Raw genomic sequence first — 22866 nt, 5'->3', positions numbered from 1 at the left:
GATTGTTAAGAGAACTGACAAAGAGGTAACATGTTGCAGTCTTCTCAAGTGAGCAAACATTTGAAGGGCACCTTTGATGAATTTTGTCTTTTCTGACTTATACATGTTGCTACAGCGTTGGATACTCATGTTAAACAATGCCAAAGCATCATGCATTTTGGCGTGAGCTTGCACACAGTTTTAGATGCCTCTGTTCACAGGGTTTTGCAATCTGTAATCACAGCAAGATTAACGTACTTATTTAGACATCAAGTCAAGCTTTGTCAGAGAGGTAGGACGTGTTTTAAATATAGCTTAAAATCAATATAGGTCCCCTTTAGGGATGATGCTGAACTAAAACACACAAGTTGGAAAAAAAACAACTTAATTTAGCTTTAATACTTAATCTTACCAAGACATTTTGGACCATCCCTTGTTTCCAACAAAGTGGGGAAGGCCCACTGCACAAAGCAAAAAACCTACAGGTAGAGTTGGATAGGTGTGGTGTGGAAGAACTTGAATGGCCCCTATAAATGACCTTTAGGATGTACTACCACGGATCTTGTAAGCAACACCCTCTTCTCCAGCATCAGTGACAGATAAGGCCCTTTTCCACCGCAATAACTTTTAAAAGGAACTTTCCCATTTACCCACCAAAACCTACCTAGGTAGATTTAGTTCTTCAGGAATTTTTTTTAATTCCTGCCAGCAAGGTCGGAATTTTGGAAGGTTCATGCAACCAGAATGTGCTGTCGAACGCTGATTGGTTGAACACGGTTGGAGGCGTTCTTAAAACGTATTTTTCGAACACAGGACCGCCATTACAGAATGCTAGACAACTTGTTTATTTCTTATTTCTTGTGTATTTCTATTAAAACAAACTTGATAGCAAAGAGAAAGAAGAACAAAAGGAATGATTGGCTTGCAGGAACTTTTGTGGGGCATCTTCATGCTGAAGAACGTGCACCAGTGGAACTATCTTGCAGTGTTTTTACTCAGCCGTAGTCTTTAAAGATATGCCGTTTAATGTTGTTGTTGTTTTTTTTCCACAAACCTAATTTTGATACGTAAAGCTACGAAAAGCGCACAGACTTTTTTTTTTATATACCGTATTTACAAAGGAGTATGCAAGTGGCCACGGATCAGTTTCTACGGAGGACGCTAGCTGTTCCAAATCGGGACCTGGGTTGGACTACTGCTCTATGCATCAACTAAAGGTTACAGGAACCTAAGGTTTCTAAACTTTTGGTGGAAAAGGGCCTATATTGTTTATGTACAATAAGGGTGTGCTAGTCCCAAAACATTATTGGCGGTAGAGAGGAAAAGAGAAGAAACATCTGTTTTGTTTCATGCCACATTAGTTTCAACATCTGCAACATGAGGGTGAGCTGATGACTGGGAGCACCACTCAAATCATGTGTGAGATGTATACAGAAGCCACCCGGAGCTGCGTGCTAAAACCCTCATCTGCCTCTCAGAGGTTTGAGTTTCTCATTGTGTGATATATTTCCTAGAGCGTGGCCACTTCTAAGGGACTGTCATTAGTGCAATTTCACTTGAAATATTATGAGCGCTCTCTCCCTTCCTCCCTCGACAAAGTCTCTGCAGCGTTAATCAAATGTCTTACAGATGGTTTGAACTCATCCATTTGTTAAAATCGTTGTTCGCCCTGGTGTAGAGGAAATCTAACCACCATACATGATGGACGGAGGCGCTGTGCAACCAGTTTGCAACAAAGGAGCCTCCAACATGATCAAGCCCATGAGCTAATTGGAAATAGTTCGGTCTGCTGATCCCTAAACTAAACTAATCACTAGCTTGAGCAGGCAAATAAAGACATTTCTTTTGGGAAATTTTACTCTGCAATTGGTGGAGTAGAATGGATTCCAATTAATGTAATCTAATGCTCTTTATTGATCAATCTTTGTAAGAATATTAAAAACAGCAAGCTGTGGGGACCAAGCACGCTTATTAATGGTTCAGCACATTTTCAGAAAGTAGTTGAGGCTGTTAATTTTTTAGGTTATGTTTTCACTGGGGTTTGTTTATCAGTTAGTTAGCACGGGCAGATTTTGATGAAACCTTCAGGAAATGTCAGAGTTGGGATAAGGAATAAGTGATTAGATTTTGGGGCTGATCTATATTATTTCTACTATGTTACGTTACATTAGAGCTGGGCGATTAAAAATGATCGAAACCTACATTTAGAACAGGGATGTCAAACATGCGGCCCGCGGTCGAATCAAGCCTGTGAACAGGTTCAATCCGGCCCGCAAAATAAGTTTGCCAAATGTAAAAGTGAGCTGCATTTTTAAATGAAAGAAACTGCTGTTCTAAATGTGTCCACTGGATGTCACAATGGCAATTCTGTTGGGCAAGCAAATAAATTACTGGGTATACCAAGCAAGAGGTACACCGTAAAGGGGGGTGCAACTCCTCCCCCTCGACCCAAAGTAAAACAAACAGGAGTAAAACAAACAATTGGTAACCCCACTCGACACTGCACATTGATATAGTCTTGTGAAAATTATTGTCTTCTGTGCAAATTTAAAGAAAGTGAACAATGGAAAGACAAATTAGTTAGTTGATACATAGAAGATTTTTTAATTTACACTTTATTTAGCTTTTTGTTTAATCCAGGATGGGCTGTGACTTAAAGGTGCCATATGTAATAATTCCATGTAAAGTCATCATTAAATGGCCCTGATATGTCAAAAGGCATTAATAAATCATGTTCTTTTCGAATACCTCTTTAACTGATAACGGTAGTTCAGCCGGGATAAGCTCATTTCAAAATTAGATTTACAGCCCCAAAATATTGTTATTGTTTACATTTGGATGGCTCGCCCTCCACCGTTTGACCATTTACAGAGTCTGTGAGTGTGTCACATCCAGGTTGCCAGTAACGCACCGCCACCTTCGTCGAGCTACTGCCACTGGTAAAGTTACTAAACATGTCATCCATCCATCCATTTTCTACCGCTTATTCCCTTCGGGGTCGCGGTAGGCGCTGGAGCCTATCTCACATGTCAGACCTTAGTAAATCTAAAAGATGTTGTTATGATTCTCAACTTATTCATGACAAAGCCAGGAACAAAACAAGGATTTGTATCAGGGATGCCTTTGAAAGATGGAGACGATTGAGGCGGAGAAGATTTTTTCATCTGATGCCAAACTTGCTAATTTCCTCCTTGATAGGTAAGTAAGACATTTAAGTATTCTTATTACTTGTAATAAATGGAAATGGACATTACGTACATATTGTCCAATACAGTCTATGACCTTGTCTAACAAAGCTAGTATGTTCGTGCAACGAATGCTGAGAAGCAAAGCACCATCACACTACTGTAATGCTGAGCATGCTAGCCCGGTCAATGACACATCGGCATATAGGCTAACGGGGGGAATATATGCCTGCTAGCCTGTATGTCGATGTGCCATCCAACTGACAGGGCAAAATATATTTTCGACAAATAAAACCTATGTGGATATGGGTAGTGTCAGTGTCTATTTCCTTCTCAATATGCTGATAAACTGAGGAAATAAGTTCCAACATTAGCACGGCTAATTGCAGTCTCTGGAGTTGTATGTGCTTGGCACAATATAATGCATTACATGTAATGATTTTCTATTTTGTGTATTGACATGGTAGTAGGCTATATGACTTATGCATAACATGGTCTATGCGTAACGTGGATTGGCTCATAGAATCGCACTCTGCACTGAAAGATGGTGATGTGCGTACATTGAAGAGAATGCAGTGTGTCAGGTTGGATGCAACATGGAGTTATGCTGAACGAAATGTGGCGCTAATTTTACTGTTGGCCTTGGCTTGCAATCAAAGTAGGCCTATGCGATATATAATATATTATATATATTTAATTATTTCAATGGTGGTCCGTGGGTCAAACTAGACATTTTAGCAGGGTAATGCCAAAAATCTGTCCCGACTCCCGACAAAAATTTTGCTGCGTAACTTTACAAATACATTTGGCTAATCGACATCAGTAAAATGTGGCATAATAACTGAGTAAACCATCTTGCAAGACGCATAAACAAGAGAAACCTACAGCGTAGGACTGGTCGATTGCCATTTGAAATTCCTTGGAGTAGGATTCGGCTGTGTATTTGGCAACCTCAGTCATGGAGAGTGGGAGGGTACTACATAATTTTGACCGTGATTGCAGTATCATTTCTGGCCACATTGTTACACATGACACCTTTAAAGTTCAACTGCTTTGTAGATACACTGAGATGAATTCTAATTTAATTGTGTTCTTCATGCTGTTTTTGAAACTGCACCAATTTTTTCCTCAGAATTTTCAACTAAAGTGTTTTGTCAAGAGGATTATTTGTGATATGTACATTTTCAGAATGTGCTTGTTCTATTTTGGGCCAAAGTAAAACAAAAAACAATCTGAAGTTGTCAGAGTTGTATTCTTAAGTTATTATGCCATTATTTTACCTGTCGGGCCCACGTGGGAAAATATTTTTCTCCATGCGGCCCCTGAGCTAAAATGAGTTTGACACCCCTGATTTAGAGTATTTAACTGACGGAAAACTGCTGTGTCAATTATTCAGATTTTTCTCCCTTGTTATTTTCACTCTACAGCATCCCCTTAAAAAAACAGTACTGATTGTGTATATAAATCCAGGTGTCACGAAGCATGAAGGATGCCAGAAACCCAGCAGAAGTAGTAGCATCCAAGTAACACTGTCCCATCCAGTCCACTAGACCAGAGGTCTTCAACAGGGGATCCAAGACCTCAAGGGGTCCGCAGAGGTACTGCAGGGGTGTTGTGAAATTTTTGGTTGATTGGACTTCATTTTAATACATTTTTTATATACCCCTGCACTTGTTACATTATTTAACTGTGTCTGTATACAAATTAACAACACACTGTACAGCAGTTTTGAAATACATGTTTAGAAATGTATGGTCACACTACTCACTGAACCTTGCAGGTTTGGAATAAAAACATGAATTATTATTATTTATTATATTATATTATATTAGTGCTCTAGTTGTCAGCTACTGATTAGCGGAGCAAAATATCAGGCTAGTTAATTATTGCGCCAGTTCTCAGCTAGCGACTAATGCGGCAGTTGCCAGCTAGCTGTTAGCGGCATTATACTGTGTTTTTTGAAAATCATAGTATTGCAAAAAAAGAAGATGACCAGTTTAATTTAGAACACAATCACAATTTTATACAAAATGTATAGGTATTCGCTGTGATTTCTTTGTTTGTCCGTCTGTTTGTTAGTTTGCAACATAGCTCAAAAAGTTATAGGCAAATTCAGAAATGAGGTAGGAAAGTGATTCGATTTTGGGGGTGATCCTAATCGCCGTCTGGATTCTGGATTTTTTAAATCGGGATATAGAGCTTGACAGAGATATGCCAAGTGTTTTGCTTGTTATTTATTTTTTAATTTGAGCAATTCTATAATGACAGACTTTTACTGGTGGTCGCTATGAGGTGGGAATTGGTCCTTGAGCTTGAGTGATGCTCTTGACAAAGATGCTAATTCCAGAGAGCATCTAAGGTGGCTTGAATAAAACTTGTTATCACAGCAATCAGATGCGATGGAATCATGAAATCAGGATGAGGAATCAGGTTTAAAATACAGAGGGTATAATAGAGTGGTAAACAACAGTATCCCAGTCATGTCTTCTCTCCTATGATACAGGTGAATGAACGCTGCTTAAATACTTCCTGTGCAAGCAAGCACACAGTCACACCCAACCTCACCCAAACAGCACAGAAAAGCATTTAACTGAGATCCACTGTTAGTTGACATACCTCCTTGTTAATGGAGGAAGATAAATGAGAACATTACAGTTATGGGGGGTGGATGGATCCCACAATGTATCCGTGACTAAAAAAGCATCTCCCATTGCAGCGAATACATTTAGGGCTAAAACATACAGTACATAGTCAAAGAGAGCCAGTAAAGTATCGGAGGGTATGTGGCATCCAAAAGTGTCGCCTGATGGAATCAACTCACATCAATATAGTCTGCTTCAGTAAACAAGGGCTGCTGTGTGTCTCAGAGTAGTGCTGGCGGCTTCTGCCGCTGACGATATGGGACAGATAGGAACAGGCATGAAGATGTGGGGCTGCAGTGGGAGTGTAGTTTGGGAGGAGATTATTTTGCTCCAGTTTGTAGGTGTCAAGTTCGGTTCTTGTCTCTAAAGGTGATTTAATAGATGTGTTCTTTGGACTCGGACTGGGAACATAGATGGACGAGAACTAACAGAAAGGTGGGAGGGCCAGAGGAGAAACATGGGCCAGCTTGTACATAGCCTTCATTCGGTCAGACCAAGTGCACTGTTGGGAGAGAGCCTTTTCAAGGAATGATTCAGACTCATCTCGTTCCTGTGGACAGCAAAGAGCTGTCACAAGTCATATTGCATCAGTGAAACTCGTAAGGCAAAAAGTAACCTCTAACCTTAATGTACTGCCATTCTTAATTAAGGTAATGTGCATGGGAGCAAAACTTGTCTAGTAAAGTAAAATAACAAGATGAATAGAGTGCCTGTCAAAGTTAGCGCGTTTAATGCATCATCATCATTAATTTGGTTAGCATTTTTAACCCAATTTACCCGACTCAGAATTCCTAAAATGTTTCTGGCGGCACATTTTGCAAGTATTTTTGATGTCACGCATGCGCAAATGGGCGGTTGATACGTGAGTACCAAACACTATGGAAGATGCTAAACATCACATCAGCCCTAACAATTGGAAATTTTAGTTAAAAAACACAAAACATGAAAAAGTCAACCAACAAAGTATTAGGCACATTCTACAGGAAGCACTGCAAAGCCCATCCATCTTCAAATAGCACATAAATAACACAACAGGTCCAGAATAATGTGGATGCAGCAAACAGATTTTGTGCTCACATAAACATGATGTTAAAGTGTTTAATAAACACGTTATGTGCATACTGTATATATTTCTTGCTTTCTTGACTCTTTTTGGCCATGCACGATGTAATTTTTTTTACTGTAAATTAAAAAATAAACAATATTTAATCGTAGGCTCCAGTTTACACACCACCCGAATGAGGATAAGCGGTAGGGAAATAGATTGATGATATTTAATCATGATTCATTCAAATAATCCACAGCAACCCTTAGATTAATCTGATTAAAAGTGTTAATTGTTTGACAAGACTACTTTTTATATCTGATTTAGTGGCATACGTAGTATCACAATTGTGTGTCTTTAGACGGCGAGCTCGCATCCCGCAGTCAAGATGATTTAGATGCATAATAACTTTAGCGACAGCTACTGTATGAGACCATGTGTGTTATGTTAAGATGAGATTTTTCAGAACAACAGAAATGTAATGATTATGTATATGATAGTGCTGTGACTGTCAAATTATTATTTTTAATCAGATTAATCACACTTTTAAATTTGGATCAATCATAATTAATCACAGGTCATTACTTGCTTGCATAATATAAAAGGACTCCAATATTTGGACAAAAATGCAATTTTATTATCAGAATGTCATCCAGGAGACATTTTTTAAAAAGGTTTTACTTGAATGCTGCTCATTTATAGTATTTGCAAAAAAAAAATGATAACACCAGAACACCAGTCAGGGTGTATTTTAGAGTGACATTTTCCAGCAAACACACCAGTCAGAGTCTCCTCACTCATCTTTGCAATGACGTATGCATTGGCCTGGTCACTGACAATATAGCTTTCAGGTAACCATCCGTGGTTAAAGGGGAACATTATCACAATTTCAGAAGGGTTGAAACCATTAAAAATCAGTTCCCAGTGGCTACTTTTATTTTTCAAAGTTTTTTTCAAAATTTTACCCATCACGCAATATCCCTAAAAAAAGCTTCAAAGTGCCTGATTTTAACCAACGTTATATACACCCGTCCATTTTCCTGTGACGTCACACAGTGATGCCAATACAAACAAACAGCAAGGTATAGCGACATTAGCTCGGATTCAGACTCGGATTTCAGCGGCTTAACACTGTCTGATAAGATAATTACTAACAACTATGAACTAGGTTTACAGCATATGAAATACATTTGGCAACAACATGCACTTTGAGAGTGCAGACAGCCCATTTCAGGCGCGCTAAGAACATATATTTTTCCACGATTTCAGCACTCAGGTTAACCATACCTAAATAGACACAAAATACTGCATTACACAAGACTACCTGAATGTACTCGAATGATTGAAAAAAATAAATGTTTTTAAGCTAAATTATTGGTAAACACAGTTTATGTACAATAATTTACGTAAAACCGCGAGTAATGAATAAAGTTTTCATCAATTAATATATTCTGTAGACATACCCTCATCCGCTCTCTTTTCCTGAAAGCTGATCTGTCCAGTTTTGGAGTTGATGTCAGCAGGCCAGGGAAGTTAGGGTCGATATTCTTCTCTTGATCATCTTCGGTGGCATAAGGGACGGTGTGAGCCAAGACATCCAGGGGGTTTAGCTCGCTCGTCTGCGGGAACAAACTGCCGCCATTGCTTGCCGTGCTACCGAGGTCCGTTGTCCCTGAATAGCTCACACACTCCGGCAGATTCAATGGGGGTCTGGCGGCAGATTTCTTTGACTTTATTGTTGGAAATGCATCTGCTTTGAGAGTCGCAGGATATCCACACATTCTTGCCATCTCTGTCGTAGCATAGCTTTCGTCGGTAAAGTGTGCGGAACAAACGACTGACCATTTCGTCGGCTTCCCCACACCCTCGTATTTTGAACAAATTTCGTCCAATTTTTTGCCACTTTCGCATCTTTGGACCACTGGTGCAACTTGAATCCGTCCCTGTTCGTGTTCTTACACCCTCCGACAACATACCGACGAAAGTGAGAAAATGGCGGATTGCTTCCCGATGTGACGCTCCGAGAGCGAATAATAGAAAGGCGTTTAATTCACCAAAATTCACCCATTTAGAGTTCGGAAATCGGTTAAAAACATATATGGTCTTTTTTCTGCAACATCAAGGTATATATTGACGCTTACATAGGCCTGGTGATAATGTTCCCCTTTAAAGTAAATGAGAATGTATAGTCAAAATAAATTGTGTGATTAATCTGCGTATCATGATTTTTGCAATATTTTTGATGATTATTCACATTAATGAACTCCTTATTTTTGATCGCCCTAGTATATATTAAAACACAGGTATGTCCCATCAATGTTATTTGAAAGCAGAACTTGCTCACGGTCGGCACCATTCTGTCACTGCAACGCCATGAATACATACAGGAAGCTTGTAAAACGGTAACGGGAACCAAGGCTGACCTTTAAACCAAAATTAAAACTGAAACAGTGGGTCCCTTTGGCAGTCTGTAGTAATATAAAAGTTTTAAAAAGGCTATTAATGTCTCTGTCCACATGAACAGATCTTAAGCCCTCCTAACCAAATACACTGGAGGGCAACTTCTGCTTGCTTATATAAAGAGTAAGCAGCAAACATTAAAAAAATATTTTGCTGCACAGGCAGACCCGAAATAAAGAGAATCTCTTCATTCATTGCAGAGTAAGCGAGGACTGAGCACTTAAAGAGAGGATTGCGATAAAAAAACAGTGTCCTGCAGGGAAGATGGTTGGATGTTAAATAAGTGTTTACTACCTGCCCCGAGAGAATGTGACTCAACTCCTCAAGGGTTGGATTTAAGAAAGCGGGTGAAGAGTGTGGGGGACTATGTGGACATCAAGGTTGGAGGGTGCCTCCCGGTCATATCCCTTCACGTGGCCGCCACCCTACTTCTTTCATCCCCCCTTAGTCTTTCGGACACATGGCTGAATACGCACACACAAACGCACAGCTCTCTTTTCCCTGTGTCTCTTCTTGTGTCTCTTGATGTCCCGGCCTGTGGCATCTCCTGTGTCTCAAGTGACAGATTGGAGATGTGACAGCTGTCCTTATGCCAGACCAAGCCCGGCCAAAGTCACAACACACACATACACACTCATCGACAGAGGCAACACCGGGGCTCTACTGCAGGCCTAGAACGGAGGAGGTAAGGACACTCTGTTCGCCTTCTTCGCCCAACTTTAAATGTCATGCCCGATGTAATGGGCTGCTTTGACTGACAGCAGGGTTGTTGTGCAAGGACATGTCCAGCTTCTAGGCGAACTCTCTGTGCTCCATTGCATACAGTATATGTGTGGCATTCTTAAAAAATAATAACATCCTGAAGATTAGATAATAACATAGACAAGAGTTAGATGGAAACAATTGTCTTTATAGTATGATCCCACATCCCACCAGATGTCTCCTGGTTAATGGTTATGCTTTGAGTTGCAGCCAAATTTAAGTTACAAGAACCCCTAACTTTAGTTTGCGTAGGAAATGTCACAGTGAAACCCGTAAGATTCGACCAAAACATCTGATCTTACATCAGCTTATAGCTAGAGATGGACATACATTTGTTTTACAAGCATATGAAGAAAGACATTGGGTGTGAAAAACAGTGCTGAGAAGCAGAGGGTATTTATTGAATTAAATAACAAAATCATAAAAAACATGACAGAACATGTAACTAGCTAATTTGGCGAAGCAGCTTGAGCGTAGCATTGTTAATTTGCAGAATGAGTCGATAACACCAGCCGGTGATGTTCAAATAATAACGACAAACATTAAAGGTATCCATAAAAATATGGAGACGCTGGAAGGACATACCGTAAAAGTCAGTGACGTGCAGTCGCCTCACCTGCCATCATGGAAAGAAAAAAAATGTAAAAAGAAAAAAATGTATTAAATTGTTAAATGTATCCAGTGATTATACTATAAAGTTATTTTCCATTTAACTTCACCAGTTTTAGATTATTTTTATTCAAAATCGCTGAATTTTCACATTTGCCGTTCAAATACTGAGAAGAGACGGTGCGGTGATCAGCAGCCAGTTGAGGCACGTCACTCAGTTGCAGAGGTGTGGACTCGAGTCACATGACTTGGACTCGAGTCAGACTCGAGTCATGAATTTGATGACTTTAGACTCGACTTGACAAAATGTAAAGAGACTTGCAACTCGACTTAGACTTTAACATCAATGACTTGTGACTTCACTTGGACTTGAGCCTTTTGACTTGACATGACTTGACATGACTTGCCACTTTCCCCAAAATCCAAAGCTTAAAAAGTTATTTGGGAGCGCTCCGTATTTTTCATTTTCTTCGTCTGTCTATCAGCGTGTTATTCCTGTCAGTACAACAGCCAATCAAATTAGAACTACGTTGTTTTCATCACACAGCATTCATCCAATCAAATTGCAGGACAACCAATGAACAAGAGTTGGTCCAACAACGTGCCAGTGATAAACAATTATGTTAAAGTTGGTTTCGTTCGGGTATAAAAACTACGACTTGGTCAACAAAAAACGAATTGCCGTATGCAAATCACACAGTTCGAATATTACAGACGGAGACGCAACAACTTCCAACTTTGTTCGACATTTGAAGTTGCACAAAGAAGGGTAAGTTTTGAATGTAAGATAACGTTTATTGGCTAAGTAACGTGACTTTTATTTGCTGTGTAGTTAAATCAGTGAGGCTGCAAACTCACTGCTAACGTTATAACCATAGACATCTTATAAGTAGACGCAGCATAGAGCGCTACTGCCTACTGGCGCAGACGAGGCGCGGGGCCGCCATCTTGGAGTGGTGATCCGCTCCACTCAGTGCAATTCATTTGGCAGGAGCAATGAACTGTCAGCGCATTTAATTAATTTTACCTCACTGAATACCACTGATTTTCACGCGCTTTTTTGTCATACGTGTGTAACAGACACATGTTTTGGCGTGTTTTATTATTCATAGTTTGCTTAACAGTAATATAATATTCTTATACGCTATAAGTGACCAGATGTCCGAGATCAAAACTGGGAATATAATCCCAGAGAAGGGGAAAAAAAACGGTAAGCTATTTTTAAGTTGAAGAAACAATATGATTAGGTTATATATACATATGCGTGTATCCTACATAAACAATGAATGAATACATTAGACATCTATATATCTTAGGGACCTATAGACTGTATCTCTGTTGCTTCAGCAGCAGAGAGTTTATTCTGTCTTGGCACTTTGTATTGATATTTTCTATTACATTCTTCCCTTAAATGATAATGTTTGCAGTGATTGTTTTATATGTATTATTTTATGTAAGTCGCTTTGGATAAAAGCGTCTGCCAAATACTTAAACATATATAAACACCTGAAAGTCTTCATATCAGCTAAAACCACCAATCTGTTTCACTGGATTCAGAATAAAACCAAATTCTGTTTAACCCAACAATGTTAGTATTTGAATATTGTTACTTGAAGACTGATTCCTGGTTACAATTATACTGTTAAGAAAGTATTGTCTTATACTTTGCCTAAAATGAGAATGCATCATAATCAGTAGTGGCTGGTGAATTTTGTTTTAGGTGGGGCTGAAAGTTTGTAAACCAAACCCCTGTAGGGGCGTCATCCTCCCCCAGAAGATTTATTTGTGATTTTCACATACAAATATTGAAGATCTTTGATCCTTCTCAACTCTGTGGTAATATTATTTTCATAAAATACAACCAATAGTACATTAATGTTAAATCTTACTTGTGAAAAGTAATCCCCCGATTCCTATTTTCAACAGTCCGCTCATTTGAGCAGGAAAACGCTGAACACCATCTTTGTTTTCTACCTTTCAACTGTCAGTTTAGGCTGCTCGCCGGCTCCTCATCACCACTTCAAGATGGCGGGCAAATTGCTCACGTCACAGCAACCAATGCTGCGTCTACTTATAAGATGTCTATGGTTATAACGTCATTGCAAACACGGCAATCTGTTGCGTCCACTGCAGTTTGCTACCTTATTCATACTTTTTGTCAAGTGATTTTTTTTTAAGCAGGGTTTCATGAGGTACCTATACATAACGTTACGTTAGTCAATGTATCACACACAGTAACGTAACGTTAGTCAATGTATCACACACAGTAACATTACGTTAGTCAATGTATCACACACAGTAACATTACGTTAGTCAATGTATCACACACAGTAACATTACGTTAGTCAATGTATCACACACAGTAACGTAACGTTAGACGGCAGTCAGCAGCACCGCGTATTTTAGCCACCTACAAAAAGACAAACATAGTCAAATAAAAGTCAGTTAAAATGTATACTATATTAAGAATATGTGTACATATTGCATAGGGTCCTGACATCTAAAAAGTACAACTCTGTTCATTGTTATGTTCATATATTTGTTATGTTTTTCATGTGTACGCACACATAAACACACATACAGTATGAGATGAGATCAATGAGATAAGGTAAGAACAGGATAGAAACTGCTGTGGAACTAGTTACAATGCAATATGCCATGGAAATACAATGTTAACACTTTTGTGCAAATAAGTACAGTTGCACTTGTTTTTTTCAAATGTGTTTATTCTGTAAAGGAATGAGTTACATGTTTAAAATGACTGGTTAATAGTGCTATTTTGAAGTGCAATGTCAGCACTATCTTTTTCCCTGCAATTACAAATGCACTTGTTTTAATAAATAAATACAGCGTTTTAAAAGCATACACAATCTGTGTAAATATATTAGTCTGTGGTTAAATGACTTGAAAGGACTCGAAACTCAAAATGCAGGACTTGGGACTTGACTTGAGACTTTCCAGTCTTGACTTTGGACTTGACTCGGACTTGCCCTGTCTTGACTCGGGACTTGACTCGAGACTTGAGGGTAAAGACTTGAGACTTACTTGTGACTTGCAAAGCAATGACTTGGTCCCACCTCTGCTCAGTTGTGCCTCAACATGGATTGCGGACTCGGCTAACTGCTAACCTGCTGTGCAGTGAGACCGTATTGCTATATGAATTATATTATACATTTCCATAGTTTAGTTAGCTGAGGTATATAATGTACAGTGTATTTTGTCAACAACTGTATGTGTGTAACGTATTTCTTGTGCTGAGCAATCATAAAACTGCTGCGAAGACGCACTGGCTGAGGCTCGCGTAATCCCGCCTCCTGGTGCCAGTTATTGCACCTCCCCGGATTTCATATTTCATTCATTCACAACTCCTCCAACACGAATACCACTGTTCCCACACTTATAAGTAAAGGTAAGACCATAATAACGTTTTTTTTAATTAAATGTGCTTTTTTGTGTGCTACAGTTTGTATGTGTAAAGTTAAAGTTTAGTTAAAGTAGCAATGATTGTCACACACACACTAGGTGTGGTGAAATTTGTCCTCTGCATTTGACCCATCCCTTGATCACCCGCTGGGATGTGAGGGGAGCAGTGGGCAGCAGCGGCGCCGCGGCCGGGAATAATTTTTGGTGATTTAACCCCCAATTCCAACCCTTGATGCTGAGTGCCAAGCAGGGAAGAATGCTGGTATGAGCTTTTAAACATAACCCGTTAACTGCTGCCAATCAAATGGTGAATAAGATACTCTTTAGGGTTCATATGTTTGTAAATCTGACTGTGATGAAGTTAGTGCCTCACCAGCCATCAACCTCACCGCACGTCACTGGTAGAAGTCCACTCTCCAAGGTAAATTCTGTTATTACATAATTTAATAAAACAACTTTAGTTGTTTGTATGAAATTCAGTTGTGTTGTTTTTATACAATATTTCTTATCTGGAAGTTAGAATTGTGCTGTTTTAGGGAGCCCATTTATTTCAGTTCATCAAAGTTTATTTAAAAAATGTTTTGAATTAAGGGTTCCATAACATAACCAACCAAGCTAGTAAGTTGAGGAACTACTGTATATGTTTGCGTGTTTTGACAGTTTGATGTACAATTAAGCTATTACACCTCAAAAACAAGAAATTCCGGATCAAGGTAGCAGCTGCGAAAATGCTTCATTGTATAGAGTTGAGGATAGTTTGCTGACAATGTAGTGGAGCTAGTGGCAGTGGTGAGGAGAGGGGTAGCAGAAGTGTACTCCAGGGGCCATAACGATCCTGATCCCCTCCACCTCAGAATGCAAGCGCAGGCAAAAATCACCACAACCCAAATGGCACACTGTTTGAAAAGGACCTAACGTCCTCATCTAAAATATTTGCATTTTCCGCCAAACACTTGCCCACAACAAACCCTCTGCTCATACTTTAACTCCACACTCAGGTGTGACAAGTTTAGTAGATGATTAACCAGACGGCACTATAACTTTACCCAATGCCAAGGATTAATGCTGTCATGGGGACAACGTGCAAGGGATTACAGGAGACATGCTCCACCTGGGATCGTAATGTTGAAATAGGCAGGACCCAAACACACCTTTATACCGTTACTGCAACCAGTCAATCCATGTACAGAACAGTATAGGGTGTGGTTTTTAACAAAGAGCCAATGTTAGGTACAGTTGACTGTAACATTTGTCATGTATTATTTCCAGAGTATTTTATAAGGTCAGAAGAAAAAAATAATTCATGGCAATATTTGTCTTTCAAGAAAAAAGGTATTTCAACAAAATAACAAAAAACAATTGTATAAACATTGTACATTTATAGAGCTGCGACCAAAGACACAATCAAAGTTCTTTGGAACAAGTGTGATATGACCAATTGGTGTGTCAAATATGCAAGCAGATCATATTTCACTGAAGTCATTTAAGTGATTGTGGCCAAGTGCCACGAAATAATGTGTCACTGCTGATAGCATGGCATAGCCTTTGTTTTCTGTGCATATTCAGTGTGTGTTACCGTAGGGCTTCTCGCCACAAAGGGTGACTCAAGTATGATCACTTGCGTGTGGAATATTACATCCGTGTGCGTTTCGAGTAATGAATGAAAGCCTGCTGTACAGTATGCTTGCACTCATCTTTGGAAAAAACTGCATAATTTGAGCTGAAAACGGAGGATTTCAAATGAAGTCACTGGCGCTACAGTTTGTTTATTGAGGCATTTTTTGAGCAATAATAGTAAATGCATTAATAATGCTTCACTGACAGTGTTACGGGGTGTTTTTGTCCTTCTGCATTCTATATATCTATATATTATATTTATTTCATTTTAGGAGTTCAATTCAAACCAAAGTAAGAGATCAATGAAAGGCTCAGGAAGTTTTTATGATTCAAGGGTAAACTATAATAATTAACTTTTTTGAAAATGTTGAAATTATTGTAAGATATTTTTTGTACCTGATGTCCAAATCCAGTTAGGCAGGATATCATAGTTGTTATTTTTTTATTTATTTTGTTGTATTTTATAATTTTTGTATTTGTATATGATATCTTTTTTGCACTTTGGTTAAAATATAATTTTAATTCTTTTTTTTTTTTTATTCATCGTGGTGTTTAAAAGTACACTGGTCACTATTTTGCACTATTTTTAAATCATTAAAAATAGTCAAAAACACTTGTCAACTGGGCTTGTTCGTAAGAACTTTTACATAAAATAATGAACAACTGCTTTAATATTTCACTGCGTGTTTATAGTGAATCAATAGAATATGATAGTTTCACTTTTTGAATTGAACTAGTAAAATAAATAAATTTGAAGAAAGATTAGGGGGGGGGGGGGGGTTACCCACATATGCGGTCCTCTCCAAGGTTTCTCATAGCCGTTCACATCGACGTCCCACTGGGGTGAGTTTTTCCTTGCCCTTATGTGGGCTCTGTACCGAGGATGTCGTTGTGGCTTGTGCAGCCCTTTGAGACACTTGTGATTTAGGGCTATATAAATAAACATTGATTGATTGATTGATATTGAGATGCACCCATACAGTAGGTCTGACACGCAGTATACAGAGCAGACCTTTAATATTTTGCAATCAAATGCAAAATTAAACTTTTTACTATAATCCCCAAACGGTACTTGGAATTTATTTGAGGTCTAATGGGTTTGGATGGCATTAATTAATTAAAAAGGTCCGCGTAAAATATGGGGTATTACGGATATGTATAGTTTATTCGGAGAAAAAACTGTTAAAGTCATACGTGACAAAACAAGATATTATTACACAAAGGTTAAAAAGTAGAAAATATTCAATTTGGAAGATGAGCATTTTAGGGTGTTGCAGAAAAATAAAATGCAATGTACAACTTGATATACTGCGAGGGCGGAAAGTAGGCCAGATGGAAGTAATTCCATGGAGGCATGGAAGTGTGTGGGGGGTGGGGGAGATGCTCTCCGGAGAATCCTCTGAAGCTCTGCAGGGGTTTCTAGCAGGTAGGTGGGAAGATTCATGTGAAGACATAGCGTGGGTGGCTATGGGGACTAGGGGGGAGACACGACGGGTCACAATCCATAAAGGCAGGACAACATGACCTTTGGTATCAGAAGGTCGTGTTGGGGTCACTGGGTCATTAGGGAGAGGATTTGAGCTCCATGTTCTCTTAACACCCAAGCTATGACTGTGGCTTTCACTTTTATTAAATTGTAATTACGAGACTCCTTGGAGGAGTTTCTTCGAACAATGTTATACCAGGTGGCATTTCTGAAAGGCTTGTGATATTTTGTCATTTCCAGACATAAAAAGATGGATTCATATTGCTTAGTCTTTTACAGTTTCTTTTCCATGTATTTACTTGTGGCGGCCCACTACAAATACATTTGGACTGCCACAAATACATTTGGCGCTACACTCCCTCATTAATATGTTATAAATGGGAATGTTAAATGTAGATTCTTAACATACCTCATTTGGACTTGGTCTGCCAGAGAATAAAAATACTTTGCAGAAGGGATTAGTGAGTATTTATATCCCTCTACAGCACAGGCGTCAAACTCAAAGCCTTGGGGTCAGATCTGACCCGCCACATCATTTTATGTGGCCAGCAAAAGCCTGGAAATAATATGCGTAGAGAAAGTACTTTATACCTTTTCTTACAAAATGTATTTGTTCTTTCCATTTTAACAGAACAAATACATGTATAACATTCAATTGTACATTTTTTAAACTTTAATAGCATCTAATAATGCAACAATATAATACTACCATACATTTCAAACTGCTTGTTAGTTCAAATAAAAATAATAAGAATTCATACCTACTTGACTTATGATTTCAAAGTAAGTAATCCATCAAATTGTACACTGTAAATATAACATTAGATTTTCCAGTAAAAACTGGCAGCTCAGTTACCAGAATCAAAAAACTAAGTATAGTTTTTCTATTTACAATAATATGCTGTAAAAAAACACCGTACATTTTACGGTAAAATTGCGACTGAGCAGCAAGTTTTTACTGAAAAATCAAAAACACTTTTTTACAGTGTATGTAAGAAAAATATAATAATACAATGCATAGGCAATTGCATAATAATATGAGGTAAAACCCTAAACTTTTTATTCATAAATTATTCACGACTACAAGCGGCTCTCTGAGGGCAGCCATAACTGCGATGTGACCCTCAATGAAAACAAGTTTGACACCCCTGCTCTATAGTCTTTTTCAAAACAGCCAACCATTTACAGCCTTTTTTTAGTCTTTTTGGAGACTCTTATCACACGAAAACATATATTGCTCTTTTCAACGATCAGTGGGTGCTGCTGTGGGCCTTACACCCTTCTCAGAGCACTCAGTCTTGTCTGTGACATTTGATAAAACAAAAAGAAGCACAGAAGAAAATTCATTTGTAGTTCTAAACATACAAATTTGTACTCACTTTTTGTCTTGCTATTCCTCTCTGGTACAGCATCCATTACAGTTACATGCACATGTGTCAAATATAGGGTTGCAGCTATCGATTATTTTAGTAACAAGCCATAACTGTCATTCTATTTTTCGAATAAATGTGTATCAACAACACTGTTGATAGCCGAGGCCCTGATGAGGTACACTCAAACTTCACATTCCCTAAAAGTGAAAATGGAAGAAGTTCCCATCACTACAAATGGTGTAGAGCCAGCCCTGTGTGCATTAATACAATCTAAAAAAAAAAGACTACGCTGTTTGCCGCCCACACACCAACACTCTCATGTGCACTCAATAGCAGCGGCCGCGAAGAAACTACGTCCACGGCTTTAAAGTTATGCTGCCTGATTTGATAAATTTTTTACTATAGGTACACCACTTAAACGATTAATCAAAGCAACATAATAGAAATCAAAGCTCTTTTTTAATCAAATTAAACGATTAATCATTTCAACCCTAGTCTAATATGCACATTGTAAGTTGTCATCTAGCCACCCTGCCTCCGCAGCCCACCACCACACATATTGCACTCTTGTGGAAAACAGTGCTGTATAGAAACTAATTAAATTACTGTGGTTTGTTGAGGTGAAGAATTGCACTGCAGAAAATATAGTAATACTTTGCTCATTAAAGGCCTACTGAAATGCGATTTTCTTATTTAAACGGGGATAGCAGGTCCATTCTATGTGTCATACTTGATCATTTCGCGATATTGCCATATTTTTGCTGAAAGGATTTAGTAGAGAACATCGATGATAAAGTTCGCAACTTTTGGTCGCTGATAAAAAAGCCTTGCCTGTACCGAAAGTAGCAGACGAGTAGCGTGACGTCACAGGTTGTGGAGCTCCTCACATCCGCACATTGTTTACAATCATGACCACAGGCAGCGAGAGCGATTCGGACCGAGAAAGCGACGATTTCCCCATTAATTTGAGCGAGGATGAAAAATTTGTGGATGAGGAAAGTGAGAGTGAAGGACTAGAGGGCAGTGGGAGCGATTCAGATAGGGAAGATGCTGTAAGAGGCGGGTGGGACCTGATATTCAGCTGGGAATGACTACTAAAACATTAAATAAACACAAGACATATATATACTCTATTAGCCACAACACAACCAGGCTTATATTTAATATGCCACAAATGAATCCCGCATAACAAACACCTCCCACCTCCCGTCCATATAACCCGCCAATACAACTCAAACACCTGCACAACACACTCAATCCCACAGCCCAAAGTACCGTTCACCTCCCCAAAGTTTATACACCACATATATTTCCCCAAAGTCCCCAAAGTTACGTACGTGACATGCACATAGCGGCACGCACATACGGGCAAGCGATCAAATATTTGGAAGCCACAGCTGCATCCGTACTCACGGTGCCGCGTCTGCGCATCCAACTCAAAGTCCTCCTGGTAAGAGTCTCTGTTGTCCCAGTTCTCCACAGGCCAATGGTAAAGCTTGACTGTCATCTTCCGGGAATGTAAACAATGAAACACCGGCTGTGTTATCCGGCACAACAGTCAACGGGTGCATTCTACGGCGGGGGTGCGTTATCCGGCACAACACCTGCCGCAATACACCGCTTCCCACCTACAGCTTTCTTCTTTGCTGTCTCCATTGTTCATTGAACAAATTGCAAAAGATTCACCAACACAGATGTCCAGAATATTGTGGAATTTTGCAATGAGAACAGACGACTTAATACCTGGCCACCATGCTGTCCCAAAATGTCCTCTACAATCCGTGACGTCACGCGCAGGCGTCATCATACCGAGACGTTTTCAGCAAGATATTTCACGCAAAATTTAAAATTGCACTTTAGTAAGCTATTGGCATGTGTTGCAATATTAAGATTTCATCATTTATATATAAACTATCAGACTGCGTGGTCGGTAGTAGTGGGTATCAGTAGGCCTTTAAACTAAATCTAACAATAGTAGAAACATATTTTCGAGCGATACAGTCAAGTTCTACACAAAAATGCAAACTAAATCCAGAATAATAACTAAATAAATCCCTTACTGTGCTCCTAAGAAACAAACCAGAATGGGAAAGGGAGGTGCCATAGTGCAGAGATAAATAAAGGCCAAGGCACTCACATTTCTGTTTTTGTTTTTCCCCTTATCATGTGGCGAGGTTATAGTGGCACTAGTCATGTGTCACAACAAGGAATGAAAGAAAATGCCTGACGACCTCACCTCGGGGTATGACCTTTGTGATAATGCGTCTGTCACTGCCATACTGGGGGTGTTGGGTCAGTGAAGGCGCACTGACAACAGGAAAAAGCCTCATCAAAAATACAAATTACCACCTGGATCTCAACAGACAAAACTGACCAATATGTCTACCAAGAGAATCACCAAACAGTAAAGCTTCAGTGAATAAAGAAAAAAATAATTTGGAAACTTTCGGGAACTTAATTAATTTTAATTTAGTTCCTTTGGTAGTGATTTGTAGCGTTTGGCAAATCAAACTTTAAAATATTTAATGGGTAAAATACTTTTATTTTTATTAGTCATCCCTTGTCATATTGCACTTCAAATATAGCATATCACAGATTTAAAAAATATTTTTAAAGCACATTTTACAATTTTTTGGGTCCTAAATAAATAATTTGAGCATAAAATGGCTAAATACACTACACATATAAATACTACAGTAGTATTGGTAATCAGAGGAGACCAAACCAATCAGTGTACGCTGTTTAGTATTGTGGTCGCTGATTGGCTTAGCCTCAGGCAGCATTACTATATTGGAATAAAAGAGAGTAAAGTGTGTTATTCCATGTCAAGGGCCTTGTTCACATTGCAGGTCAATTCTGATTTTTCTTACCAATATGTGATTGTCAAGGGTGTACGCCGCCTTCCGCCCGAATGCAGCTGGGTCACCCCCGCAACCCCGAGAGGGAAATGCGGTAGAAAATGGATGGATGTATCTGTATTTTTCATATTTTTTTAAAATCCGCCCCAGGCCTCTTTTATTTGTGGACGTATAGATACGTTTGCGATGCGACTGCCGTCTGAACGATCGGGTCGCGTTCATCTGATCAATACGTCATCAAAAAGCGTGGAGACATAATTTTTCGTTAAAATAGAAGGTCACAAAATAAATAAGTGACAAATGAGCAGAAAACATGCAAAAATAATATATTTCAGGAACTCACGGCAGTGTTCCACCACTCTTCTGTCCGACTGCTCGGCCACACGCTCGCAGACGCCGAAGCAAATGTCCCACAAACTGCGAGAGCCAAAATGCTTGCCGTCGTACTTCTTAATGTTTTACGTGTAATAATCTAGTTCAGAATATGTTGACTTGGTTACAAAAAAACCTTGACATTGCCACAAATGCAATAGGACTAAGACCTTCTAAAATTGGAGCCATGTTTCCGTAAACACTGCAGCACGTGTGATGTCACGTAACTTCTGATTTATTTAGTAGTTATTTTTTAATGGTTTTTATACTACAATTGTAGTTGGTGTGAGCGTGTGTGTGTGTGTGAATGTGTGTGTGTGTGCGCTTGTAAAACAGAAAAATAATCTACAGTTTACATCAACATGTTTTCTCTATTTAAAAGTAGAATTCCTGTAAGCTGAAATGTGAACATTTCTACTGACACAGATGACAGGACATCATATAATTGTTTGACAAAAATCATTATAGATTTTTTTGCTGCCTTGTCTGACGTCATGTCACTTTTTAAAGGCAGTACGTTTTTATGTACTGAATTAGTCTGATGTGTCACATAATTCAGTTTCTTCTATTTTCACAGCTATATGTGAAGTTCTAGTTTCCAACTTATCTCTAATGTGTCTCATGGCCATATGTAGTGTGCCTCTCGTATACTAGGGGGAAATTGCAGTCATTTCAGCTTGTTCAGCCATGTTACATGTAAATACAGTAGGAGAAGATAATGCTACATGCTAATACTGTAAGTGAGCGCTAGTAACTTTAAAGATAAGTACAACTTTCCACTGCTTTTTGATGTTGTTGGTAATGTTGTAATGTGTTTAAATGATACTTGAGGATATTAGACATACAAAAAGATCGCTTTTTTAGTCAACTGTTTTAGGAGGTTTCTGTTCAGTAGTTCTCTCAAATGGGGTGGCGTCACGGCACATAATTAAAGTGTCTTCTTTGGGAACATTCTGATACCTACAAGTAACCAAGTCTCTATTTTATCATATACTTTAAAAATACGGACCTATTTCCGCTTCCTTTAGCTGTAGTTTGTGCTTGTTTGAGTGGTA

The 22866-nt window shown here is 38.9% G+C and overlaps 1 protein-coding gene across 1 annotated transcript in view; it reads right to left on the bottom strand.

Moving 5' to 3' along the window:
- The window catches only part of babam2 (BRISC and BRCA1 A complex member 2), a 167372-nt gene that overhangs the window by 48895 nt on the left and 95611 nt on the right, over positions 1–22866 (bottom strand). The gene's annotated exons all lie outside the window — the stretch shown is intronic.

The sequence above is a fragment of the Nerophis lumbriciformis genome, linkage group LG08, assembly GCF_033978685.3.
Source record: "Nerophis lumbriciformis linkage group LG08, RoL_Nlum_v2.1, whole genome shotgun sequence".
Taxonomy (NCBI): Eukaryota; Metazoa; Chordata; class Actinopteri; order Syngnathiformes; family Syngnathidae; genus Nerophis; species Nerophis lumbriciformis.
This window is presented reverse-complemented; position numbering and strand designations above follow the sequence as displayed.